A 27770-nucleotide genomic window follows, 5' to 3' on the forward strand; every position below is an offset into this window, starting at 1 on the left:
GGGACCTCTTCGTCGAACACCTCCTCTCCGTCCGCCACAACAGACGGAGTCTTTCGGTTGATACCCACTACAACTCTGCTTCACCTTCCCATTCGGATATGTCCATGCATGGCCTCCTTTACTGCCATGATGAGGCCAAACTTCGGTTGGAGGAACAACATCTCATATACCGTTTGGGTAGTCTCGAGCCCCTTGGTATGAACATCGAATTCTCCAACTTCCGGTAATTCCCTCATTCTCCCTTCCCCCATACCACTTTCACTCTGCCTCCTCTTCCAGCTGCCTATCACCTCTCTCATCGCCTTCTGCTACTACCCATAGTGCTTTCCCCTTATATTCCATCTTCATCTTTCCTGGCTGTCCCCTCCCTGCTTCCTCTACCCCATCCCCGATCGTTCCTCCGATTGCTTTTTCACCTGGCACCTTCCAATCTCCCCCCACTTTCTTTATAGGGCCCTTGCCCCCTCCTGACGAAGTGTCTCGGCCCGAATCGTTGACTGTTCGTTTGCTGGGATGCTGCCCGACCTGCCGATCTCCTCCAAGGTGTTTGTAAGTTACAGAATGCCTAATCAGTTTATACGCAACTGATTTCGCCAGAAATGTTGCGATATTTTGATTTGAGAACAACCTTTATTCAGTGACAACACTGGTTCCACTTCATTGACTGCAGAAAATGTTCTTATCTCTGTGTACTGACTGGTGTCTCAAACATCCTGTCTCACATTGTGATGATTGCCCTCTGGCAGTTGTCTCTCAGCCCCTGTCTTTCTGGGGGAAGCCTGTCCACTGAATCCTGTTTCCCATTCGTTCTGGCCGGGGTCCTCTGTGTTTCTGTTTACACAAACTCTTTATCGCCGAAAATAATGAGTGTGACAGACGACCAATTCGGATCTGGTCACTGCCGCTGGACTCTTCTGAGGAACTTAAAGTTGTTAACCCTCTCAATCCCATCCATTGATATCAATAGTGGTTACCCCGCCTCCATTCCTCCTGTAATCCACAACCAGTAGGGGGCAGGGCCTCAGGTTCTTGGATCATTCGGATCTCTTCTGGGGTAGGTCTGACCTGTTCAATAGTGACGGGTTGCATCTGAGTCCGAAGGCGACCAGTATACTTGCAGGCAGGTTTCTTAGAGATGTTGGGGAGGGTGAGAACCAGAGTGAAGGGACTCAGGATAGGACGGATGGTAAAAAAGTAAAGATAGCGTGCAGTCAGACTGTCAGGAAAGGCAGGAAGGTGATGGGATGTAGTTGCACCAGACAGTCTGAGTATCAACTCATTAGGGATGCAGAATCACAAAGATGAGCAAATACGGTACTCAAGGTTTTGTATCTCAATATGCATAGTGTAAGAAATAAGGTGGATGATCTTGTTGCAATATTACAGATGGCCAGGTGTGATGTTGCGGCCATCACTGAATCAGGGCTGAAGATTGGTTGTAGTTGGGAGTTGAATGTCCAAGGTTACATGTTATATCGGAGGGAAAAGAAGGTAGGCAGAAGGAGTGGTGTGGCTCTACTGGTAAAGAATGGCATCAAATCAATTTAAAGATGTGACATAGGATCGGAATCTTTGTGGGTTGAGTTAAGAAACTGCAAGGGTAAAGGGACATTGATGGGAGTTTCATACAGGCCTGCCAACACTGGCTGAGAGGTGGACCACAGGTTACAACAGGAACCAGAAAAGGCATTCAAAAGGGGAATGTTATGGTAGTCATGAGTGAGTTTGACATGCAGATCGATTGGGAAAATCAGGTTGATAATGGATCTCAAGAGAGTGAGTTTGTTGAAAGCCTAAGAGATAGCTTTTTAGAGCAGCTGAGCCTACTAGGGGATCAGCTATACTGGATTGGGTGTGATGTAATGAACTGCAGGCAAATAGGGAGCTTAAGGTAAAAGAACCCTTAGGAACCAGAGATCACAACATGATTGAGTTCAACTTGAAATATGATAGGGATAAAGTAGTCTGATGCAGCAGTATTTCAGTGGAGTAAAGGAAATTATGAGAGCATAGTTGGCCAAAGTAAATTGGAGCTGCAGGCAGGGATGTCAACAGAGTGGCAATGGCGTGCACTTCTGGGGAAAATGAGGAAGGTGCAGGACAAAGGAATTCCAAAAATGAAGAAATAATCAAACAGTACAATCCTGCAACCATGGCTGAGAAGGGAAGTCAAAGCCATTGTGAAAGCAAAAGAAAGGGTATACAACAGAGCAAAAATTAGTGGGAAGATAGGGCAATGGGAGGTTTTTTAAAAACCTACAGAGAGCAACTAAAAAAATCATTAGAAGGAAAAGATGAAATATGAAAGCAAGCTAGCAAATAATATCCAAGTGGACAGGAAAAGTTTTTCAAGTATGTTAAAAATAACAGAGAAATGAGAGTGGATTTAGGACCGTAAGAAAATGAGGCACGTGAAATAATTATGTGGGACAAGGAGACGGCTGAATAAGTAGATACTTTGCATCAGTCTTCTCTGTAGAGGACACTAGCCATATGTTTGATGTTGTAGTGTGTTCAGGAAGAGAAGGGTGTGCAGTTGCATTTACAACAGAGAAGGTGCTCAAAAAGTTGAAAGACCTAAAGGTTCATAAGTCACTCAGGCCGGATGAACTGCATCCTATGGTTCTGAAAGAGGTAGTATTAGAGATTGTGGTGGCTTTAGGAATAATCTTTCAGAAATCTTTTGACTCCGGCATGGTGCCAGAGAACTGGAAAATTGCAAGAGTCTCTCCACTCTTCGAGAAAGGAGGAAGGCAGTAGAAAGAAAATTAGAGACCTTAGTAGTTAGGAAGATGTTGCAGTCAATTGAGTACATGCCGATACGAACAAGATAGTACAAATTCAGCATCTTTTCCTTCAGGGAAAATCCTGCTTTACATTCTTGTTGGAATTCTTTGAGCAGATTAGAAGGAGTATAGATAAAGGGGAAGATTCAGTGAACGTTGTATAATTGGACTTTCAGAAGGAGATTGACAAGGTGCCACATATGAGGCTGCTTTACCTAGTTAAAAGCCCATGGTATTACAGGAAAGCTGCAAACATGATTAGAGCATTGGCTGTTAGGTAGGATGCAGCAAATAGGAATAAAAAGATCCTTTCCTGGTTGGCTGCCAGTGACCAGTGGTGTTTCACAGGGGCTGGTGTTGGGAACACTTCTTTTTATGCTGTATATAAATGATTTAGATGATGGAATAGATGGATTTGTTACGAGGTTTACAGATGATACGAAGATTAGTGAACGGGCAGGTAGTGTTGAGGGAACAGATAGGATGCTGCAATTGGACAGATTAGGAGAATGAGCAAGAAAGTGGCAAATGAAATGCAATGTTGGAAAATGCATGGTCATGCACTTTGGTAGTAGAAATAAATGTGCGAACTATTTTCACAATGAGGAGAAAATCCAGGAAACTAGATGCAGAAGGTCTTGGGAGTCCTTGTGCAGAACCTCCTGAAAGTTAACTTGCAGGTTGAGATAGTAGTGATGAAGGAAAATGCGATGTTAGCATACATTTTAAGAGGTATAGGATGCAAGAGCTGGGGTGTGATGCTAAGGTTTGTTATGAGTGCTGAACAGACCTGATGGAAATGGGGTGAAGAGTTATCCATTCCCCCACCCCCTTTGAGATCTCTGAACTATGCTGCTAATGAGACAGAGAGATGAAGCACAGAGGCAGGGACATCTGCTACAGATAAAAGAGAGAGATATATACTTGATTTATGTATTATGGCTTTTTTCCTGATTGTTTACCTTTCGCTGCAAGGACTTTACTTTGCTTGTTAACATTCCTAACGAGACAGCAGGAGGGGCCTGATTTGATGAACATGTCATTTTTAGTTGATGGATGGCTGATACACAGTCAAAAGAGATAAAAGACAGGTGTGGGGTTACACCCTTTGGGCACACCAGTGGACTATGACTGAGTGTTCTGCACCCACAGGAAGGTGGGGGCTTTCGAGGACCAAATCAGTGGATCGGTCAATAAAGTTCACAGTGTGACGACAGGGCCAGTGGGGACTTATGTGTGTGTCCACTCATGCCAGAGTGACGTGTCCACCACAGAACGACGGTCTGGCTGAGAACAAGGGTCAGATCCGAATGACCACAACGGCACGACGGAATCAGAAAGCAACAGAAGGTTTGTTGCCTGCAGCTGCTCAATCTCTTGCTCGCTCCCTCTCTCTCATTCCAACAATTTACAATGCCACAACCACAACTACCTCAGCACACATGAACTGAACTGAACTTTATATTCTTCAATGGCAATTCATTTACCCCTAGACATTATTGGTGAGGAATGAGATTCAGTCCTTAGCAAGAGGTGACTTGGGAACAGGGGAAGTAGAGTCTGTGTGGACTGAGCTGAGGAACAGTAAGGGTAAAAAGACCCTAGTGGGTGTTGTGTACAGGCCCCCAAACAGTAGCGTGGATATTGGGTACAAGTTGATTAGGGAGTTAACATTGGCATGTGCTAAAGGTAATGAAGTCGTTATGGGAGATTTCAACATGCAGGTGAACTGGGAGAATCCGGTAGGTGCTGGACCCCAGGATAGGGAGTTTGTGGAGTGTCTAAGGGATGTATTTTTGGAACAGCTTGTGCTTGAGCCAACTAGGAACGAGGCTACTTTGGACTTGGTGATGTGTAATGAACAAGAATTGATAAGTGATCTTGAAGTAAAGGAGCCATTAGGAAGTAGTGATCATAACATGATAAGTTTTTATCTACAATTTCAGAGGGATAAGGGCAGATCAGAGGTGTCAGTGTTGCAATTAAATAAAGGAGACTACGGAGCCATGAGGGACGAGCTGGCCAAAGTTAAATGGGCGGATGCCCTGGCGGGAAAGACAGTGGATCAGCAGTGGCAGATATTCTTGGAATAATACAAAAGATGCAAAAGCAGTTCATTCCAATGAGAAGGAAGGATTCGAAGAGGGGAAAGGGGCCACAGTTGTTGACAAAGGAAGTCAGAGATTGTATAGCATTAAAGAAAATGAAGTATGACAGGGCTAAGATGAGTGAGAATACAGATGATTGGGTAAGTTTTAAGGAACAGCAGATCTTAACTAAAAAAGCAATACGGAGAGAAAAAAATCAGGTATGAGATCAGTCTAGCCAGGAATATAAAAGGGGATAGCAAAAGCTTTTTCAGCTATGTGAAGAGAAAGAAGGTAGTTAAGAACAATGTTGGCCCCTTGAAGACTGAATTGGGAGAAATTGTTATGGGAAACAGGGAAATGGCAACAGAATTTAATGCGTACTTTAGATCTGTCTTCACCAGGGAGGACACAAGCAATCTCCCAGATGTATGGATGGGCCAGGGTCATAAGATATCAGAGGAATTGAGACAGATTGACATTAGGAAAGATATTGTGATGAGTAGACTGGTAGGACTGAAGGCTAATAAATCCCCGGGTCCAGATGGTCTGCATCCGAGGGTTCTAAAAGAGGAGGCTCAGGAAATTGCGGATGCATTGGTAATCATTTCCCAATGTTCCTTAGATTCAGGATCAGTTCCTGAAGATTGGAGAGTGGCTAAAATTATCCCACTTTTCAAGAAGAGAGGGAAGGAGAAAACGGAGAACTATCGCCCTGTTAGCCTAACGTCAGTCGTGGGGAAGATGCTTGAGTCCATTATTAAGGACGAAATAGTGCGACTTCGTGATGGCAGTAATAGGATTAGGCCCAGCCAGCATGGATTTACCAAGGGCAAATCATGCTTGACTAATCTGTTGGAGTTTGTTGAGGGTGTAACAAGGATGTTAGACAAGGGTAGGCCAGTGGATGTTGTGTACCTAGATTTTCAGAAGGCATTCGATAAGGTGCCACATAGGAGATTGGTGAGTAAAATCAGAGCTCATGGCATTGGGGGTAGGGCTTCAACATGGATAGAAAACTGGTTGGCAGATAGTAAGCAAAGGGTAGCAGTGAATGGGTGTTTCTCGGACTGGCTGGAGGTGACTAGTGGGGTACCAGCGGGCTCTGTATTGGGACCACAGCTCTTTACGATTTATGTCAACGATTCAGATGAGGGCATTGAAAACTATATCAGCAAGGTTGCTGACGATACTAAACTGGGTAGCAGTGTTACATGCGACGAGGACGTTAGGAGAATACAGGGAGACTTGGATAGGCTGGGTGAGTGGGCAGATACTTGGCAGATGTCATTCAATGTGAAAAATACGAAGTTATCCACTTTGCAAGCAGGAACAAGAGGGCAGAGTATTGTCTGAACGGTGTAGAGTTAGGTAAGGGAGAAACGCAAAGAGACCTAGGAGTCCTAGTTCATCAGTCAATGAAGGTGAATGAGCAAGTGCAACAGGCAGTGAAGAGGGCAAATGGAATGTTGGCCTTTATTACAAGGGGAATTGAGTACAAGAGCAAGAATGTCCGTTTGCATTTGTACAGGGCCCTGGTGAGACCACACCTGGAATATTGTGTACAGTTTTGGTCTCCAGGTTTAAGGAAGGACATTCTGGCACTTGCGGAAGTGCAGCGTAGATTCACTAGGTTGATTCCTGGGATGGCAGGACTGTCTTACGCAGAGAGATTGGAGAGATTGGGCTTGTACACACTGGAATTGAGGAGATTGAGAGGGGATCTGATTGAAACGTTTAAGATAATTAAAGGATTTGATAGGATTGAGGCAGGAAATATGTTCCAGATGTTGGGAGAGTCCAGTACCAGAGGGCATGGATTGAGAATAAGAGGTCAGTTATTTAAAACAGAGTTGAGGAAGAACTTCTTCTCCCAGAGAGTTGTGGGGGTGTGGAATGCACTGCCTCGGAAGACGGTGGAGGCCAATTCTCTGGATGCTTTCAAGAAGGAGCTAGATAGATATCTGATGGATAGGGGAATCAAGGGATATGGGGACAAGGCAGGGACTGGGTATTGATAGTGAATGATCAGCCATGATCTCAGAATGGCGGTGCAAACTCGAGGGGCCGAATGGTCTACTTCTGCACCTATTGTCTATTGTCTATTGATAGAGCTTGTTTATTATTATTGATTATTATTCCTACACTTCTATGCTTATTATTGCTAGCCTGTTTTATATGTATATTTGCATTTTTGATATTGTATTGCTTTGTTTACTCATAAACACCTTTAGTTTTCGGTGCCACCAGACTCCAACGGGTTATTCTATTTCTGCTGGTCCGTAAACCCAGTTACGGGGTTCATAACAATGGAGACGAATGCATTTTGGAAAATTCAAATATTTGCTGGGGGTGGGGACAGGAATCTCTGTCTCTGGTTCATTGTGTGGGAGTCTTTTCAAGCCGAGGTTCCTCCTCTCACTAGCAGTCTCCGTCCGTATTTGAACAGAGCTCTCGGTGGCTTGCAATAGCTCCGATCTCATCTGAAGCCTCTGGTCTCAAAAATGTCCAATGTACTGCGCAGAGTGATAGAGAGCATTCCTTATTTCTTTCTCATCCTGTTTTGCCTTCCAGGTGCCTGTCTCGCTATTTATCATCTACCCGAGGCCGGCTGTTTCTCCGAGGTTTTGTGAATCTGTGCAGTTGGAACATTTTCATTAATTCTGCTCTACTTTCGTTGACAGGCGTTCAGTCCGATATCCTGCTGACACAACCCGTGTCAGCTGTGGTAAAGCTTGGACAATCCCACAGATTGACCTGTGCAGTCAGTGGGTTCAGCCTCAGCCACTCTCACATGCATTGGGTGAAACAGGTCTCCGAGAAAGGGCCTGAATGGCTGGCCGTTGTATGGGCTAACGGTAACAAGCGGTACGCACCTGAAGTCGAAGGCCGATTCGAAGTTTCCAAGGACAGCAACACCGTTTATCTGCAAATGAGCAACCTGAAACTGGACGGCAAGGCCACCTATTACTGTGCCAAAGACACAATGAGACAGATCGCGAGCAGACTGTGACAAAAACCCAGCTAAAGTGCCGAACGATAGGGCACAGACGGAAATGTCAGTAGTGTACTGTCTCCCGGTCTATCTGGGCCACATCCGCTCGTCCACGCAATGGAAGGCGGATTCTCAGCGGAAATTTCCGAAAAGAGTTGCTGGATGGATGGGCCCAGAATCTCAGGCGGCAGATGAGAGCCAAGCGCCGTGAGTGGGAATGGTCTCACCGATCCGCCTTCGTCTACGAGTTACAAAAAATTGTCGGTGTATGCGGAATATTAACGACCAGAGAAACATTTGACGTCCTGGTGCGGTTTGACTGAAATGTGATGTGCTGAGAGATTTTGAGAGGGTCGGTGGTCACGTCTGTTATTTCATGGTGTGCCACAATCTGAGAGCTGGTGTCTCTAAATATCTATTGCAACAAAACGCTTTTAACTGGGCTCTTCGTTCGTTTCTGACAGTCATTACCCTTCGATCCATAGATATAAATCGGATCCGGAGTGCATAATCTGGAAATGGATACAGGTTCCACTAGAAATGAGTCTCAATGCGAATGGAACTACAGAGGAGGAGCTGTCAGTTGAAGCCCAGAGGAAGATCCCCATTGGTTGTATCATCTCCACTTCAGGACAGCGATGGCAGACATTGAGATCCGCTATGTGGGACGCTCGCGCACAGACGGAACGTTTACTAGATCCCCTGGCCGGCTCTGCGATCCACTAGATTTCAGGTTAGATACGATGAAGTCGGATTGTGACCTGCAGTGAAGCACCGTGATATCCACCACGGTGATGTGGAGCAGAAATGAAACTTGTCCGGACAACTGGGCGTCTGCATCGCAGTCTGTCTCCTCGAATTCCGCATTGATACCTCCATTAGTCAAATCCCTGAAGGCTGACTGAGACTGCTATGGCAAATGTTTATTTCTGGGCAATTAATATCCCACTGGCTTCGACTCTGATTCTTATGTCCGCAGACAGGAAAACTGTGAGAATGCCTCTTTCAATCAGAGGCAGGGAAGAGCCAAGCTTGCAATTTCCGATAGAAATTCAAGAAGCGGCTGCTACCGGTCTGGGATCATGTTGACATATTTTCTGAGATCAGTGGATGTGATGGCCAAATGAAGTTGCTGCGTTGGGTGAATGGGTAGACCGAGAATGACAGGCCTCACTGACAACTACTTGAATTGAACTGAATTAAATTGAATTGAGTTTATTACGTTCAACCTTCAGAAACATCATGAGTAAAAACATTTACGTTACGTCTCCTGTTAAATTACAGCAATTTATAGTAAATGTTATGTACTACATAATAGTCAATATAACATAGAAATACAGTTGCGTCAGCATGCATTAAGCAGTCTGATAGGATGATGAAAGAAGCTCTCATGGAGCTTGTTGATCCTTGCTTTAAGAAGAGAGGAAAACTGTAAAAAAAAATACTTCCTTTATTCAATGGCCAGAAAGGGCCAAGCTCCGAATTTCAGATAGAAATCCAGGAAGTAGCTGTGTCTGGTCTGGGATCAAGTTGACACGTTTCTGAGATCAGTGGATGTGGCGAACAAGTGAAGTTACGGCAGTGGGTGAATGGGAAGATGGAATGAATAATTTGCTTACCAGGTGTGACCACACTGACGGTATCTTGAATTGAAATGAAATGATTTACTACTTACATCCTTTATATACATGAGGAGTAAATCTTTATGTTACATCTCCGTCGAAATATGCAATGTGCTATTATACTAAATTATAATAAATATTATGCACAACAGGATAGTCAATATAAGATTTTATGCACTGTTTCCATTTGCCCCCAGTCAATGGCTTGGCCTTCCTTACGTTCAGATCTGCACCTGGGCTGGACTGGAACCAATGTCCTAGGGGGAGCGTATGCTACTGTTGTTCAGGAGAATTTAATCTAATGTGGCAGGCGAAAGGGAACAAGTGCAGTGAGACGGAGGGGTGTAAAATGAGGGTAGAAGCAAACAGTAGTAAGGTGAAAAGTTAAAGCGGCAGGCAGGCAAATCCAGGGCAAAAATCAAATAAGGGCCACTTTTTAACATAATTGGATAAGGGCTAAGAGTATTGTAAAAACAAGCCTGAACGCTTTTTGTGCCAAAGCGAGGAGCATTAGTATCAAGGCGGATGAACTGAATGTGCAGATAGTTATTACTGAATATGATATAGTTGGGATCACAGGGACATGGCTCCAGGGGGGACCAAGGATGGGAACACAACAGCCAGGGATATTTAATATTCAAGAGGGATAGACAGGAAAGAAAAGGAAGTGGGTTAGCGTTGCTGGTTAGATAGGAGGTTAACTAAATAGAAAGGAAGAGCATTCGCCTGGCTGATGTGGAATCGAAATGGGTAGAGCTGCATAACACTAAGGGGCGGAAAACGCTGGTGGGAGTTGTGTACAGGCCATCTAACAGTAGTAGTGAAGTTGGGGATGGCATTAAGCAGGAAATTAGAAATGCGTGCAATAAAGGAACAGCAGTTCTAATGTGTGACTTCAATCTACATATAGATTGGGTGAACCAAATTGGTAAGAGTGCTGAGGAAGAGGATTTCTTGGAATGTAGGAGGGATGGTTTTCTGAACTAACACGTCGAGGAACCAACTAGAGAGCAGGCTATTCTAGACTGCGTATTCAGCAATGAGGAAGGGTTAAATAGCAATCTTGTCGTGCGAGGCTCCTTGGGTATGTGTGACCATAATATGGTGGAATTCTTCATTAAGATGGAGAGTGACATTGTCACTTCCGAAACAATGGCTCTGAACTTAAAGAAGGATAACTTTGAAGGTATGAGACGTGAATTAGCTCAGATAGACTGGCAAATGATACTTAAAGGATTGACGGTGGATATGCAATGGCAAGGATTTAACGATCGCATTGTTGAACTACAACAACTATTCATCCCAGTTTGGCAAAATAATAAACCAGGGAAGGTACTGCACCCGTGGGTGTAGTAGGAAATATTAGGGGACAGAGGATCTAGTGAGATGCAAAGACTGGGGGAAATACATGTTGGTAGGGAAGTGGTGTTAGGCAGATTGAACGGATTAAAGGCAGATAAATCCCTAGGGGCAGATGGTCTGCATCCCAAATTGCTTAAGAAAGTAGCCCAGGAAATAGTGGATGCAATAGTGATAATTTTCCAAAACTCTTTAGATTCTCGATTAGTTCCTGAAGATTGAAGTTTGGCTAATGTAACCTCACTTTTTTAAAAAGGAGGCGAGAGAGAAACCGTGGAATTATAGACCGGTTAGCCTGACATCGATGGTGCGGAAAACGCTAGAGTCAGTTATCAAAGACGTGATAACAACACATTTGGAAAGCGGTGAAATCATCAGACAAAGTCAACATGGATTTGTGAAAGGAAAATCATGTCTGACGAATCTTATAGATATTTTTGACGATATAACTAGTAGAGTGGATAGGGCAGAACCAGTAGATGTGGTATATTTGGATTTTCAAAAAGCTTTTGACAAAGTCCCACACAGGAGATTAGTATAGACTTCGGTGGCAAAAACAGGAAAATAGATTATTATCTGAATGGTGGACGATTCGGAAAAGGGAAGTTGAAACGAGACCTGGGTGTCATTTTACACCAGTAATTGAAAGTGAGCATGCAGGTACAGCAGGCGGTGAAAAAGGCGAATGGTATGTTGGCATTCATACCAAGAGGATTCGAGTGCAGGAGCAGGGAGGTTCTACTGCAGTTGTACAAGGCCTTAGTGTGACCACACCTGGAATATTGTGTGCAGTTGTGGTCCCCTAATCTGAGGAAAGATATTCTTGCCATAGGGGGAGTACAATGAAGGTTCACCAAATTGATTCCTGGGATGGCAGGACTTTCATATGAAGAAAGGTTAGATCGACGAGGCATATACTCGCTGGAATTTAGGAAATTTCAATAGATTATTGAAACATATAAAATACGAAAGGGATTGGACAGGCTAGATGCAGGAAGATTGTTCCCGATGTTGGGGAAGTCCAGAACGAGGGGTCACAGTTTAGTATTAAAGGGGAAGCCAATTCGGACCGAGATGAGGAAAAACTTCTTCACGCAAACGGTTGTGAATCAAGTGGAATTCTCTGCCACAGGAAACAGTTAAGGCCAGTTCATTGGCTATATTTAAAGGGGAGTAATATATGGCCTTTGTGGCTAAAGGGATCAGGGGATATGGAGAGAAAGCATATACAGGGTTCTGAGTTGGATGATCAGCCATGATCACACTGAACAACGGTGCAGGCTCGAAAGGCAGAATGGCCTACTCCTGCACCTATTTTCTATGTTTCTATGTTTCATATTACAGGCAACATCTTTTTTTTTACTTCTTTGTACATGCTGGCCAATCCTTAACTTTATTATACTGCCTCCCATATCTCCAAGGTACATGTGGGTACATTCGGTAAAAGAGCAACCGCTATCTGCCCCCACCAAAAACAGCTAGAGAGCCTGTTGGAACCACTCCAAAGAATTCAAGGTTGTTTACTGTTCCAAACAAGACTAAATAATATGCAGTGAAAGAGCAATTATTCATACTGAAAAATAGTAAACTGTCATTTTTAAATTTACAGTATTTCTGCTTTTGTATGGTTTTTAATCTATTCGAATTATGTAACATTCTTGCGCCTGCACTTTCGAATACAAACATTTAAATTATCCATTTTCCATTGTGATTCTCAGTCGAGCCGGAGAACAAATAGAAGTCTTAAAATTTTGGCTGTATGGCTCCGCCATAACTTTCTTTAAACTTAACAAGTTCTGCCATAACTTCTGATGAAAAATCTTCAAAAATGCGAATCTTTTGATCTTGATAGACAATCATACCTTTTCTCTGGGCTGCACGAGTGAGACGATTCTTTATTTGAATTTCGCGGAAACATATAATAACTGATCTTTGTTCCGATTTTGAAGTCGATCCGTAGTTAGGCGATCTGTGAGCACGATCAATCAAAGGCAGAGCCTTTATACTATCAGGGAATAATTCCATCCAAAGGTTTGAAATGAGTTGTTTAGGATTATCTCTTTCCGTTTGCTCTTTAAGTCCTAAAATTCGTAAGTTGTTTCTCCTACCTGTTTTCCAAATCAATAACCTTCTGTCTCAGTATTTCGTTGGATTTGGATTGGGTTTCATATAGCTTTTGCAAATCATCTATTAGCTCGTCCCGTACAGTAATAACCTTATCATGTTCCTTCATTCTCTTATCATGCTCCGTTAGAATTTCTTGAATATCTTCAAATTTCGTACCTAATCGTTTCATTTCAGCGCCGATTTGTTGCGAATCAGCTGACGTTTCTTTTCTGAACTGTTGAAACTCCTCAGTAAGTTTTTGAATTGAGCCGGTAATAGCTTGCAACGCTGCTTTGGCAGTCATAATCATATAATAACCCATCTAACAGTAGTATTTAAAAAGGTTGGAGACAAAAGTAAATAAGGTAGCGGCACCAGCAGAGAGCTGTTACTCCGTCAGCAGCCACCAGGTAAAAGGATGCTGTGGAAAAGAATTAGTGTTTTACAATACAGTATCGGCATTTTTTGGCCGCAGGAGATGTCTATTTAACAATAATGTCATTTGTAGGTATTCCACCATATCACTGTTCTTCCTTTCCTATTCACTCACCTTCACAATTGTCTAAAACAAGGTATTTTATCAGCTGCACAACCTTATCTAAAAAGTCTTTGGAAATGACAATAGACCCGTATATGGGGTAATATCGCTAAGATATTCTTAACTTACTGGCCCCTCTCACCATCAACTTGTGCCCTCTGGTTGTAACCTCGTGTACCCCGGGAAACGGACACTAGCCGGATCTGTACTGCTCACTATTTTATGAACTTCTCCAAAGTTAGATTTAGCCCCTCCGCAGAAAATAAATCCAGCTTATTCAACCTCTCCATGTAGTTAAAGCCCTCCACCTCAGGCAACAAGTGAAATATATTCTCCATTCCTGGAAAATCCTCAACCATTCTCACATGCAGTTAATATCTTGGCTTCACTTAGGACTACACTCTCATGGTCGATGGTCCATATTCTAGCTTCTAGATGACCCTCTGTAAACATGAACACATTCGAATCTCAGCTGCCAGTGTCATCCTTTCGTAAACCTATGCGTGCTTGTCAACATTGGCCCGAATATGACGGCAACTGGATAATCGCATATACACCATAACCTTCTGCAATTTTGACCACTCTGACCGCAAGTCTATAATCGTTGATGCCACCCATCTTGACCTGTCTTATCCCCCATTTCATTTTGCTGCGCTATTGAACGTATTGATTCCGGCCTATAAAGAAAGGAAACTAATCCCTCTTGAAGAAGCCTGTTTCCTTCATGGACACTTGATTTTCCTTATCCGGTGGTATGTTAACAAAAATGCTAATTGATGAAGTGCAGCATGAGAAAACCTTGGATGCCCGGGGAAATATAAGTCATCATGTTCTGCGAACTCACTCATTTTCCACAAAGTCCCTGCAAATTATCATAAATTCTAAAACCCGCGTTGGTAATTTACAGCGATTTTCTTAAAAGTCTAGCATGAATTTTTTTTTTGGCATATCGGTGGAAAGCGGAACACACGGCGGAACCCAAGAGGGCTCAAAGTGAACTGAAAAATGGCCACATATACTGCACCCGAGGTAATGAACGAAAACCGGTTGTCGGAGCTGTAAGTTGAAAATATCACGAGCGAGAATGTTCAAAGCATTGATCGAAGCAAGTGCGTTCCACTAGTGTTTGCTGGACTTACACCACACTATGTGATGTGGTCTTTAAGCCGTGTGCTCTATTAATGTTAGTCTGGACTGTTTTTTTTACGGGGGAGTCGATGTCTTCAAAAAGAAAATACGATTTTGAAAACTGACGAAGATATATAGTGTGGGTGGAGTAGTGGATGTTGTCTACATGTACAATAATAAAATCGACCAGATCTCTGGTGGTAAACTCGCCCAGAAGATTAAGGCACATGGGATCCATAAACACTTGATAGATTGGATGTAAACTTGCTTTGGCTATGAAAAGCAGACTGTAGTGATGTAGAAGAAGTCCGGCGGATGCTGATCTGGCAGTAACGGCGCTGAGATCTCAACTGTTTCCGCTATGCATAAGTCTTTAGAGAAAAAATGTAAAGAGGTTGATTAGGTGTGCCAACAACGGACATGTTGTAGATCTGTGATTAACGCAGAGTTCTGTCAAATTGACACAGCAGGAAGTTGATTATTCCGGCCGAGAAATTGGAGATTAGATTTTAATCGGTACAAGGGTGAGGCATTGCACTTCTACCGAAAAAATGCAAGAGGAAATGCCACGATAAATAGCAGAAGCAGTGCCGCCGTTGCGGTGCATTGCGTCGGTTTTTGGCCACTATCTCGATTGTGCCCCAGGGATGGTTCAGGATCCTCTTTTCTCCCGCTGTGGAGCCTCAAAGGTGGAATGAAGACAGCTTGCCTAGACGTAGTTCGTACATTCCGAAAACCAACTTTTGTCTTGATCATGACAGTGTTTAGTATTTCCTTAATGGTGATTGTAGCTTTCTCTCAGTTTTCAATCCTGTCAGTCATGCAAATCCTGGCTGGAGAATCAGGAATACCGTCGCACGCAGATATTGACCTCTTATTCTTATTTCCAGAACAATTTTTGAACAGTCAGGGCTCGTAACACTGTGCGGATCAGCAGATCCTTGAGAATCAGAGGCTCTACCCGTTGAGCTCTTCGTCATGGGTAACCCTGACAAGAAGCAAAGCACAATTTTTCGAAGCCAGCAAACATGTATCTCCAAGTCACTGAAGCAGACAAACCTCCAACCCCTACGACAAGATTGTGGTCTTTTTGGAGGGAAAAATATCGTTCACCTTTTTCAATATTGCCATGTTCTGGATGTTACGTCAGGTAGACAAAAAAAAAGGTTTGGAAAGTTCTGCACTGTCTGTCTCAACATTGATCCCTCAACCAGCATCACAGAATGTCTAATCTATTCATATGCAACTGATTTTGCAAGAGTGGTTGCTGTATGTAATTTGGGACCAACCGTCCATCAGTAACAACACTGGTTCCAGTTCATTGTCTACAGAAACTGATCTGATCTCTGTCCACTGACTGGTGTCTCATACAACCTCTCTCTCGGGGTGATGATTGTCCACTGGGCAGTTATCTCTCAGCCTCTGTCTCTCTGACGAGTATGACAGATCTTCAATCCGGATCTCGTCACAGTCGCTGACCAGTCTTCTGTGCAAAGACAATACATTTTGGAAAATTAAAATCTCTGCTGGGGGCGGGGTCAGGAATCTCTATCTCTGGTTTCATTGTGTGGGAGTCTTTACAAGCCGAGGCTCCTCCTCTCGCTGGCAGTCTCCGTCTGTATTTGAACAGCGCTCTCGGCGGTTCGCAGTAAATCCGGTCTCAGCTAAAGCTGCTGCTCTAAAAAATGTCCAAGTCGGATTCAGTGCTCAACGCGATAGGGACCATTCCTTATTTCTGTCTTCTCCTGCTTTGCCTTCCAGGTGGCTGTCCTGCAATTTATCATCTACCCGAGGCCGGCTGTTTCTCCGAGGCTTTGTGAACCTATGCTCGTGGAACATTTTCATTAATTCTGCTCTTCTTTTGTTGACAGGCGTACAGTCCGATATCCTGCTGAAACAACCGGAGTCAGCTGTGGTAAAGCTTCGACAATCCCACAAATTAACCTGTGCCGTCAGTGGGTTCAACCTCAGAAGAAATGGTATTCACTGGCTGAAACAGGCCTCCGGGAGAGGGCTGGAATGGCTGGCCGTTATATGGGGTAACGGTGACAAGCAGTACACTCCTGGAGTCCAAGGCCGATTTGAGCTTTCCAAAGACAGCAGCACCGTTTATCTGCAAATAAACAAACGGAGACTGGACGACACGGCTACCTATTACTGTGCGAAATACACAGTGAGAGAGATCGGGAGCAGACCGTGACAAAAACGAAGCGAAAGAACCGACCGATAGGGCGCAGACGGAAAGGTCTGTAGTGAAATGTCTCCCGGTCGTTCCGTGCTACACCCGCTCGTCAACGCAATGGAAGGATGGTTCCCAGCGGGGTTCCCGGAAAAACATGCTGGATAGATGAGCCGTGAGCGGGAATGGGCTCAGCGATCCGCCTTCGTCTCCATGTTACTATAATTTCTCGGGGTATGCGGAACATTAATGACCAGATACATATTTGGTGTTCTGGTGCGTTTTCACTGAAGAGTGATATGCTGCGAGATAGTGAGAGGGTCGGAGGTTATCGCACGTTGGTGTGTCATATCGGCTATTTTGACGGTGTGCCACAGTATGAGTGGTTGCTCTCAATATCTACTGACACAAAACACTTTTAACTAGGCTCTTCGTTCGCTTCTGCCGGCCTTTACGCTGAGATCCATGAATATAAATATCGGATCCGGTGTGCATAATCGTAAAATGTGTACACGTTCGACTCGAAATCAGTCTCAACGCGAACGGAACTACCGAGAAGGAGCTGTCAGTTGAAACCCAGAGAAAGGTTCCGGTCGGTTATATCATATCCACTTCCGGACTGAGATAGCCGAAATTGAGACCCGCTGTGTGGCATGCCCATACCCAGAGTGAGGGTTCAATAGATCCGTTGGACGGCTCAGCGATCCACTGGACTTCGGGCTAGATACGATGAAGTCGGATTGTGACCTACAGTGAAACACCCTGATATCCACCACGGTGAGACGGAGCTGAACTGGAACTGATCTCGAGAACTCAGCGTCTGAATCGCAGTCTATTTCCACGAATTCCGCATCGCTGCCTGCAAGTATCACATTTTCTTTAAATAGACACTTAGTTTTTAGTGATTGCTCCAGCTAAGTAGGTAAATTGGTTTCTTACAATTTTAAAAGGAAGGTTAGAATTCGTTGGTTTCAAATTATTCAAAGGGAAAAGTTCACATTTATGGAGGTTTAATTTAAAGCCTGAGACGATGTTATGGCAAATTTTTATTTCTGGACAAGTAAAATCCCAAATGGCTTCGAGTCTGATTCTCATGTCTGCACACAGGAAAACTGTGAGAATGCCTCTGTTATTCAGAGGCCAGGAACAGCCAAGCTCGCAATTTCAGACTGAAATCCAGGAAATTGCTGCTGCCGGACTGAGATCGTGTTGACGTTTTTTTTTTGCTGAGATCTGAGTATGCGATGGGCAAGTGAGGTTGCTGCATTGGGTGAATCAGGAGACAGAGCAGTGTGAATATCTTGCCTAATAGGAGAAACCTCGCTGACAGCAACTTGAATTTAACCAAATTAAGCTGAATTGACTTTATCATTTTCATCCTTCATATACATGAGTAAAATCCTTTACCTTGCATCTCCGTTCAAATGTGCAATGTGCAATTACAGTAATTTATAATAAATTTTATGTACAACATGATAGTCGATATAACTTAGAAGTACAGTTGCGTCAGCATGAATTAAGCAGTCTGATGTGTTGGTGAAAGAAACTGTCACGGAGCTTGTTGGTCCTGACTTTATGCTCTGTCTGCATTTGTCTCCAGTCAATGGCTCATCCTTCCTTACATACATATTACAGTCATCACCTGTTGAACCTTCTTCAACATGCTGTCCCCAGCTCAGCATTATTTTCCTGCTTCCCGTATCCCAAGGGCAGAGGTGGCTATCAGTCTAATCATGTAATTTTCAGCGTAAGGTCGGACCCAGGATGCAGCTAAGGTACAGGCGACAACTTTGTATTAATTGATGGCTTTAAGGTTTTAGATTTATTTCCTGATGGGTGAGGAGATGGTGTACGGGGAGGAAGAACTTTGGAGTTGGAAAGGCAGTGGGAGAGTTTTGTAGAAATAATACGGCAGGGAATTAAATGCACAATGCCTTCATAAATTCCAAGCATCCTTGCATTGGCGGCTGGGGTTTGGGAGTAGTGTAGATAGTGTGGGGAGGGGACTAATTAAGGGAATGTTTTTGATTAACGTTATTGATCTGGAACACATTGCCAGAATGATCGTGATATCCAATAGTGAGTGTAGAGGTGGTCCAGGAGGAGATTGGCCATTACTAGGGATACAAGGAAGAGCAGAGAGCCAATAGGATAATTGGGTTTGCTCAGCTAAAGGGAAGCACAGACATTATCTGATCAATATCTGATTATCTGTCATTCAATGGAATCAGTATTTAGCTTCTACGTCTGGAGAATTCTTTCTCAAACAGATTCCATCAAGCATTCCAGAGGACACAGAGCAGATTTTAGCTCCCATGTCTCGTCATGACAGCTACGGATTAGATAGAATGCTCCTTCTAAACGGTCCGATCCCTCCCAAGGCAGGTACATTAGAGCGTATTCTTCCACTAGACTGTCCTATCACATACTCACGGGACAGAATTTGAACTTTACTGTTCAAAGGAACTGTTTATTCTCGGTTCACAGACGGAGCAACAGCTCCAATTTCTTCCCTTCCATTTGGCGCAGCATTTTGGGTATTGAGAGCAGTTCTCGTCATTTTAGGCAGGTGGTGAGGTTTTGGATGTGTTAGAGAAGTGCGTCACTTCAATGTTATACTTAGGGAATACTTTGCTTCAGTATTCACTAAGGAAAAGTATCTTGACGATGTTACGGATGACTTACAGGGGATTGAAAAGCTTGAGTATCCAGACATAAAGAAGGAGGGTATGCTTTTGTGCAAAGCATCAAGTTAGATAAATCTCCGGGACTGTCTGAGACGTACCCAAACTATAGTGGGTGGCGAGTGGCGAGATTCCTGCGCCTCTGTCAGTTATCTTTGGAACGTCATTAGGAACTGAAGACTGAGGATTGGATGGGTAGAGATGTTGTTCCCTATTCCATGAAAGGGACTATAGATAGCCCAGGAAATTATAGATCAGCGAGTCTTACTTCAGCGGTTGGTAAGTTGATGGAGAAGATCATGATAGATAGGGATTTATGAATATTTGGAGCGGAATAATATGATTAGGAATAGTGTGCATGGCTTTGGCCAAAGTACGTTGTACCTTACGAGCCTGATTGAATTTTTTGAGGGTGTGACTAAACACATTGATGAAGGTAGATTGGTAGATTTAGTGTACATGGATTTCAGCAAGGCATTTGATAAGTTACCCAATCCAAGGCTTTTTGAGAATGTAACAATGCATGGAATCCCTCGGGACCATTCTCACTGGATCCAGAATTGGCTTGCCCACGATTGGCATAGAGTGTTTGCAGACATGTCATATTCTGTATGGAGGACTATAAACAGTGGTGTGCCTCAGAAATCTTTTCTGGGACTCCTACACTTCGTGATTTTTATCAATGACTTGAATGAGGAAGTGGAGAGAAGGCTGGTAAATTTGCTGCTGACACAAAGGTTCGGTGTGTTGTGGATAGTTTCGAGGGCTGTCAGAGGCTTCAGCGAGACATCGATAGGATGCAACATTGGGCTGATAGAGTTCAACCCAGAAATGTGTAAGGTTGTTCATTTTGGTAGGTCAAATATGATTGTAGAATGTAGTATTAAAACTCCTGTCGTTATGGAGAATCAGAGGGATCTTGGGGTCCGAGTCGATATGACACACAAATCTGCTGCACAGGTTCACTCTGTGGTTAATAGGGCAAACGATACATTGGTTTTCATTAACCGTGGGATTGAGTTTAAGAGCCGAGAGGTAAAGTTACAGCTGTATAGGACATAGGTCAGACACAGTTCTGGTCGCCTCACTACAGAAAAGATGTGGAAACTCTAAAGAGAGTGAAGGGGAGATTAACAGGGATGTTGACTGAATTGGGGAGCATGCATTATAGGAATAGGTTGAGTGAATGCTGCCTTTTCTCCTTGGAGCGGCATAGGATTAGAGGTGACCTGATTCAGGTGTATAAGATGACGAGAGGCATTTACCGTGTGGATAGAGGCTTTTACCCAGGGCTCAAATGGCTAGCACGAGAGGGCACAGTTTTCAGGGACTTGAAAGTAGGTACAGAGGAGAAGGCGGTTTAAGGTTTTTACGCAGAGCGTAGTGAGTGCGTGGAATGGGCTGCCGGCAACGGTGGTGGAGTCTGATGCGATAGGTGATTTTATGAAACTCGTGGATAGGTACGTGCTTAGAACATTAGAGTGCTATGTGTAACCGTAGGTAATTTCTAAACTGCGTGCTGTTCGGCACAGCATTGTGGACCGAAGGGCCTGTATTGTGCTGCAGATTTTCCGTGTTTCTATGTCTATCATTCTGTGTTTTATAGATTAGCTTGTAGATATACGAAGGGAACATGGACAATCAAGGAAGGTATGGTCTCTAGTACTAGACCAGACCTGGTGAAATACATAATATCAGAGACAATGATAGGGACGATATCAGTGTCTTAGATGAAAGAGAGAATACCAAAGACAATAACGAGAAATAAAAAATGTGAAGAATGGAAGTACCTGTAACTACAGCAGCCGTTGCAGAAGCTGATACAATTGCAACATCTAAATCCCTCCATTTCAGGCAACAGTGGAAATCTATTGTACCCTCCTGGCATCTCCAGAATCACTCACCCAAATAGTTAATACACTCTCGTGGTCGATGGCCCCAATTCCAACTTCCAAATCACCCTCTGTAAGCATGAGCACAATCAAATATCAGATGTCCTTGTCATCATTACGTGACCCTACACATGCTTGCCAAAATTGATCCTGGCATGTCGACAATCAGATAACCGCAAATATACCCCGTATTAACCGCAGCCCCATCAGCGTTTGCAATTTTGCCCACTTTCGTCACAAACCATAACTGTTGATTCCACCTTTTTTGACCCGCTTGAATCTGCTGCGTTAATGAACATATTGATTCCGGCCCCTTAAGAAAGGAAAATAATCGGCCCTGAAAAAAGACTTTGGCATATTACTGTAACTCGGTGGAATCGAAGAAGGACACAAACTGAACTGAGAACTCAATACATAAACGGTGCCGACGTCATGAACGAAAGCCAGTTGTTGGAGCTCTAAGTTAACAATATCACAAACCGCATGGCTCTGTCGCACAAACAGATTTATTCTCTAGAATTCTCTATTCTCTGGAAAAGCAATCACAGGATCGGCGAAAGTTCACGGCACTGATCGAAGCAAGTTGGCTGCGATACCGCTTGTTGGCATTATATGAAAATGATACATCGTATTCCCCTATTGATGTGAGTCAGTAAGGCGAGTGCTATATTGGTCAGAACTGTTTTACGCAGAGGAAACAATGTCTTATACTAGAATGGATGTTAAATTGCCTCGGCTATGGAAGGCAGAGTGTAGAGATGAACGAGAAGTATGGCTCTTGCCAGTCTGCCAGAAACGGCGCTGCGATTTCAACTGTTTTTACTATAAATAAATCTTTGCAGAAAAATGTAATACTCATTAGGTATGCCGACAACAGACAAATTGCGGAGCTGTGAACAACGAAGAAGTCTGTCAACTTGACACGACAAGGCATCGATTATTTGGGCTGAGAAATTGAAGATAAAATTTTAATCCGTAGAAGCGTGAGGCCTTGCACTTCTGCTGACAAATGCAAGAGGGAAGTCTATGATGAATGGCAGAAATACTGTCACCATTGCGGTGCAGGGTGTAACTTTTTGGAAATAGTCTCTATTGTGCCCCAGCTATGGTTCGGACATTTCTGCCTCCACGGCGGCTCGTACGTGGAATGCTGAGTTTAGCCAGAAATAGTTCGTACATTTTGAAAACCAGTTTCGGTCTTGATCGTGATCGTGCTCAGGGGTTTCCTTCATCGTGACTGTAACTTCCTCTCATTTTTAATTCCTGTCAGTCATTCAAATCCTGGATGAGACTCAGGATTACCGCCGCACACAGAAATATTTGTATTACTATTTCCAGAACATTTTTTGTACATTCAGGGTTACGAAAGACGATACACCAGAAATTTTTAAAAATGCGAAAACTGAAAGCATCTGGAAGTTCAGCAGAAATTTTAGAGGGGGTTTAGTGCCAACTTCTTCTTCAGTGTGTCACTTCATATGAGGAACACTTCGCCCGTTTTTCATTTGCCATAGCTGTTGGCCTGACTTGAACTCCAGCCCACGTACCTAGAGGACCGGTCTGTTGCTTTTAGCGCAGCCTTTACAGATTGGTCTATATGGCACAAATGATCCTATGAAGCGCCAGAGCACAATGTCCTCAGGGTCATTGAGGCACGCAAGCCATCCAACCCTTCAAGGCTTTGCGTCTCTGGAAGGAGTGTGCTGACTGAAGCTGCAATATATATCCCGTTATCGTTCGTGTGAAGGAGTATAAGTGTTAGCAAGTAATATTTCAGCTATATAGAATGTTTGCTCAACCACATTTTTAGTATTGCGAGCAGTTCTAGTCGACATATTTTATCAATGATGTGTGTATTTGGAAATGGCACAAAGGTGCGTCACTTGTATGTTATATGGATTGGCTTGCATGATGTATAGGTGAGTTCAGACAAAATAGGATTGCATTATCTTCAGCATTAAATCATGTCGACGACCTGGTGAAATATATAATTTCAGAGCATGATAGGGAAGATAATCACTTTCTTTATCCAAAGTTGGAACCGTGAGATGGTACACGAGAATTTAAAAAAAAATGCGAAGACTGAATGTACCTGAAACTTCAGCAGAACATAAGAAAGCGGACACGATTACAACATCTAAGAGACAATTTCACAGTCAATGCTTTATGCAGGGAATAGGAGGACATGATACTTAAAAGTAACATCATGATTGGCATATACAGGATCTAAATGAAAACGAGACAACTTATCCTTAGTCATATGGGCCCATATGACTCATACTTTAAATTGTAGGAAAGAATGGCGAGCAGATAACAATGAACAGATAACAATTTAACAATTTGCTTGCAGGTTTCCTCAGAAATTGAAGTCTGTAAAACTTGTTCCCAAAGATTTTTCATTTTATCTAAAGGAACACTTCTCATTCCCAACAGCATATTATAAGTATTAGATATATATCCATTATGAAAAGCTTTCAAATTAAAAATTACATCTAGTAGATTCTTATCAGGACTTTCAGGAAATTTCCTTATTTGAGACCAAAAATAAAAATCTCTTATTGTAGGTATCGACAAAAATCAGTTTTTGGGGAAACTATATTTAGTTGATAGTTGTCAAACGAAGAGACTTCCCTCTACAAACAAGTCGTGAAAGCATTTAATACCTAATATATCCCATTCTTTTAAAAACCACGTCAATCATAGAGGGTTTTAAAAAACAATTAGAAAAATTGGAACTCGAATGAGAATATCTCAATAGGTCAAAGTATTTTCGGAATTTATCCAAATTCTTATGTGTTATGTGTCTTATGTGTTTAACTATCAGATTATCAGTTAACTTACTCAGAGACAAAAGCAATGAGGATCCAAGAAGAGAAATAATAGAAAATTTATAAACATAGTTAGCTTCTACAACATACTCACATTAGGCAATCTTCACGATTAATGTAATATTACCAAATTGTAAATCCCTTATATTAACTGCCCAATAATAAAATCTAATGCTTGGTACAGTTAATCCTCCATTCTATTTATCTTTAGGAAGATTAATTTTATTTAATCTGGAAAGCCTATTCTTCCATATATAAGAAGATAAAATAGAGAAACGAGAATTAAAAAAAAAGGTTTAGGAATAAAAGCAGGCAATGCCTGAAAAATATATATAAATTTCAGTAATATATTCATTTTGATATAATTAATTCGGCCAATCAGCGATAACGAAAGATGCGACAAATTTGATAGTATCCTTTTGAAGTGATTCAATAGGGTAATAAAATTTTCTTTAAATAGACACTTACAGTTTTTAGTGATGGTTACACCTAACTAGGTAAATTAGTTTCTTACAATTTGAAATGGAAGGTTAGAATTTGCTGGTATCAAATTATTCGAAGGGAAAAGTTCACGTAGGTTTATTTTATTACCTGAGAACCAGCTGAAACAGGAGAGTAAAGAAAGCGCATGGGGTAACGAAGTCTCAATATTATAAATAAATAGCTGCAGATCATCAGCATACAGAGAAGCTCTGTGAATAGTGTCCCTCCTAAAAATATCGGTGAAATCATTAGATTCTGGAAAGGCAATGGCTAAGCGTTCTAAGGCCAAATGAAAAAGCAAAGGGCTGAACAGACAACCTTGTCTAGTGCCACGCTGAAGCTTAAATGGTTTGGAATTATGAGAATTAGTGATAACCCGAGTGAAAGTATCTAAATAAAGTAATTTAATCCATTGAATGAAAAAGGGTCCACAATTGAATTTTTCTAAAGTTTTAAATAAATAATTCCGTTCAAATCCGTCGAACGCGTTCTCAGCATCTAGGGATACCAAACATTCCGATACCATGTTAGAAGGAGAATAAATAACATTTAATAAGCGACGAATATTAAAGTGAAACTATTTCAGTGGCAGTCCAGTTTGCTTATCAGAAATGGCAGATGGTAAAATATTTTTAATCCTATGGGCCAAAACTTTAGATAGGATCTTAGTATCAAATTGTTCTATAAGAAGAGCATTCAATTGGATCCTCATTCTTTTTTAAGATTAAGCGAAATAGAAGTCTCCTAAAAAGATTGAGTGACTCTGCCCGCCTTCAATTAATCCGAGAAAACTGAACATAAATGAGGTATAAACGGTAAGGAAAAGATCTTGTAAAACTCTCCAGAAAATCCATAAGCACCTGGTGCTTTACTCAAACGTAATGAGCGCACAACCGCAACAAGGTTGTCAACATTTATAAGAATGGTTTAAGTAGCAATCCGAGAAATGTATATTAAATCCAATAATAAACCTTGAGATATATTAGCTAAGTTACAGTAGAGTTAATAGGACTTGATGTTTCAATCCCTATGATAAAGTCGGCACTCTCGCTGCTGGAAGTTGGCTTGGAGTGGTGACGAGGAGGGTAGCTACGTCATCGGGGTCATCAGGTGGGCACCCTCCTTCTTTGACGTTTTGTTGTTAAGCCCACGCCGTCTCCAGAGTTGTTCTGACGTCCCAGATACACCTCCCCCCACCCCTTCAGTTCCGTACCCTCCTACCTTCATCTTACAGCCCAGTTGTTGTCTTTCCTTTTAATCCAAATCTAATTGTTGCTTTCTTTTGCTGCATTTGGCAAGGACTTGATTGCTTGTGGGAGGGAGACACCCTCACCCCCATCTTCTTCAAAAGACTGGTCGTAGATTTAGCAACGAATCCCCTGCATCCCACTTCTACAGGGAAAATCTTGGTCTTCCAGCCGTTCTGAGCAGCTTCAGTTGCCAGTTCAGAGTATTTGGTCTTTTTCCTCTCTTAAGCTGTTTCAACACCATCTTCAATTGGTACTGTCAATTTCACGTCATATGCCAGCTTGGCTGTTGGAGCAGAGGACTATGTCTGGCTGGAATGTTGTAGCAGCAATGTCTGGGGGAAACACAAGCCTTTTCTCCAAGTCCACGTCTATTTTCCAATCCAGGAAAACCTGCATAACGCTTATATCCTTTGATGCTACTTGGTGCTCTGGAGCTTGGCCTGCTGGTACAAATCGCGTAATGTGGATATTTCTTACCAATCTTTGTGGGAGAGCATTTACGGTGGTTTGACTCTGTTCCAAGATTGATGCCAGCTGACTGAGAACTTGGTTATACCGCCAAGTATACCGCCCCTGGTTGAGGCTCATGGTGCATCCTGTTAAAATGTGCCTCAGTGATCCAGGTGCTTGACAAAGAGAGCAAGTGGTGTCTTCTCCCCACCACTGGTTCAGATTCAGAGATATTTGTAGGAGGTCATAAGTGGCTCTGATGATAAAATTTCACCGAGATCCCTCCTACTCCCAGATGTCATGCCAACTGAGTTTCCTCTTTTCCAGGCTCTCCCAATTAGTTCATTGGCCCTGCATGGCAATTGAATCGGCTCTAGCATGTCGCTCTGCCTCCTCCTGTCTCCTCACCTCCTCCTCCTCCTCACGAGCCGTCTCTTCTGCACTGATGTTGCCTTGTGCCATTGAGGAGACATTGGGACGAGCCTGAGTCCGGCTCTCCCATGTTGGACTTGGCCACCACGTCCCTGAAGTGAAGACCAGACCTCTCACTGTGAACGGCTTCATATGGCGTCCACTTCGTCCCCGTTGCCACACGGGGGGCCGCTGTTCGAATAACAGTACCTTCAGATTCAGTGAGGGTAAACACCAGCCTTGCTTTGGTACATTTGAATTCTTCCGCAAGACTTACAATTGATAATTCCAATTTGCCGTTCCCGTACAGTCCAACAGGACTTAAGCATCGTGGAAGTCTAAGCCACTGTTTCACATGTGTGCTGATCACTCTTTCGAGCTTTCCCACCTTGTTGATGGGGATTTCATATACTTTTAAAGGCCACATGAGTCTTGGGAGTATGCCGAACTGGAGGCACCGCAGCTTGAGTTTTCCTGGCAGCAGGGTCTTGTTGATGTGAGCTATGTACGTGATGGTATCCATTTTGAGTTGTTTAAACTGCTCGGTGTCCTTGAGCTTAGCATCATACCATCGACCCAAGCTCTTCACTGGCATTTCTGACACAGTTGGGACAGGCGTTCCATCAATATGAAATCTTTGATCCGTGACTTGACCTTTGACAATGGAGATGTTTCTGTACTTGCTGGGCTTGATCTTCATCCTCGCCCATGTGATGCTTTGATGAAGCTTTTGCAGAAGTCTGTTGGTGCAGGGAACGGTTGTCGTCAGTAATGTTATATCGTCCATATAGGTTCGTATCGGTGGTAACCCTTGACCAAACTGTAGCCGTTTTCCTCCCGCAACCCTTTTTGAGACTCCGATAATGAGCTCCATTGCCATAGTTAAGGCCAAAGGGGAGATGGTGCATCACGCCATGATGCCTACTTCCAGTGGTTGCCAAGCTGTGGTGAAGTCTGATTTTATGAGAAAAA

Source organism: Hypanus sabinus, chromosome 26, assembly GCF_030144855.1.
Source record: "Hypanus sabinus isolate sHypSab1 chromosome 26, sHypSab1.hap1, whole genome shotgun sequence".
NCBI lineage: Eukaryota > Metazoa > Chordata > Chondrichthyes > Myliobatiformes > Dasyatidae > Hypanus > Hypanus sabinus.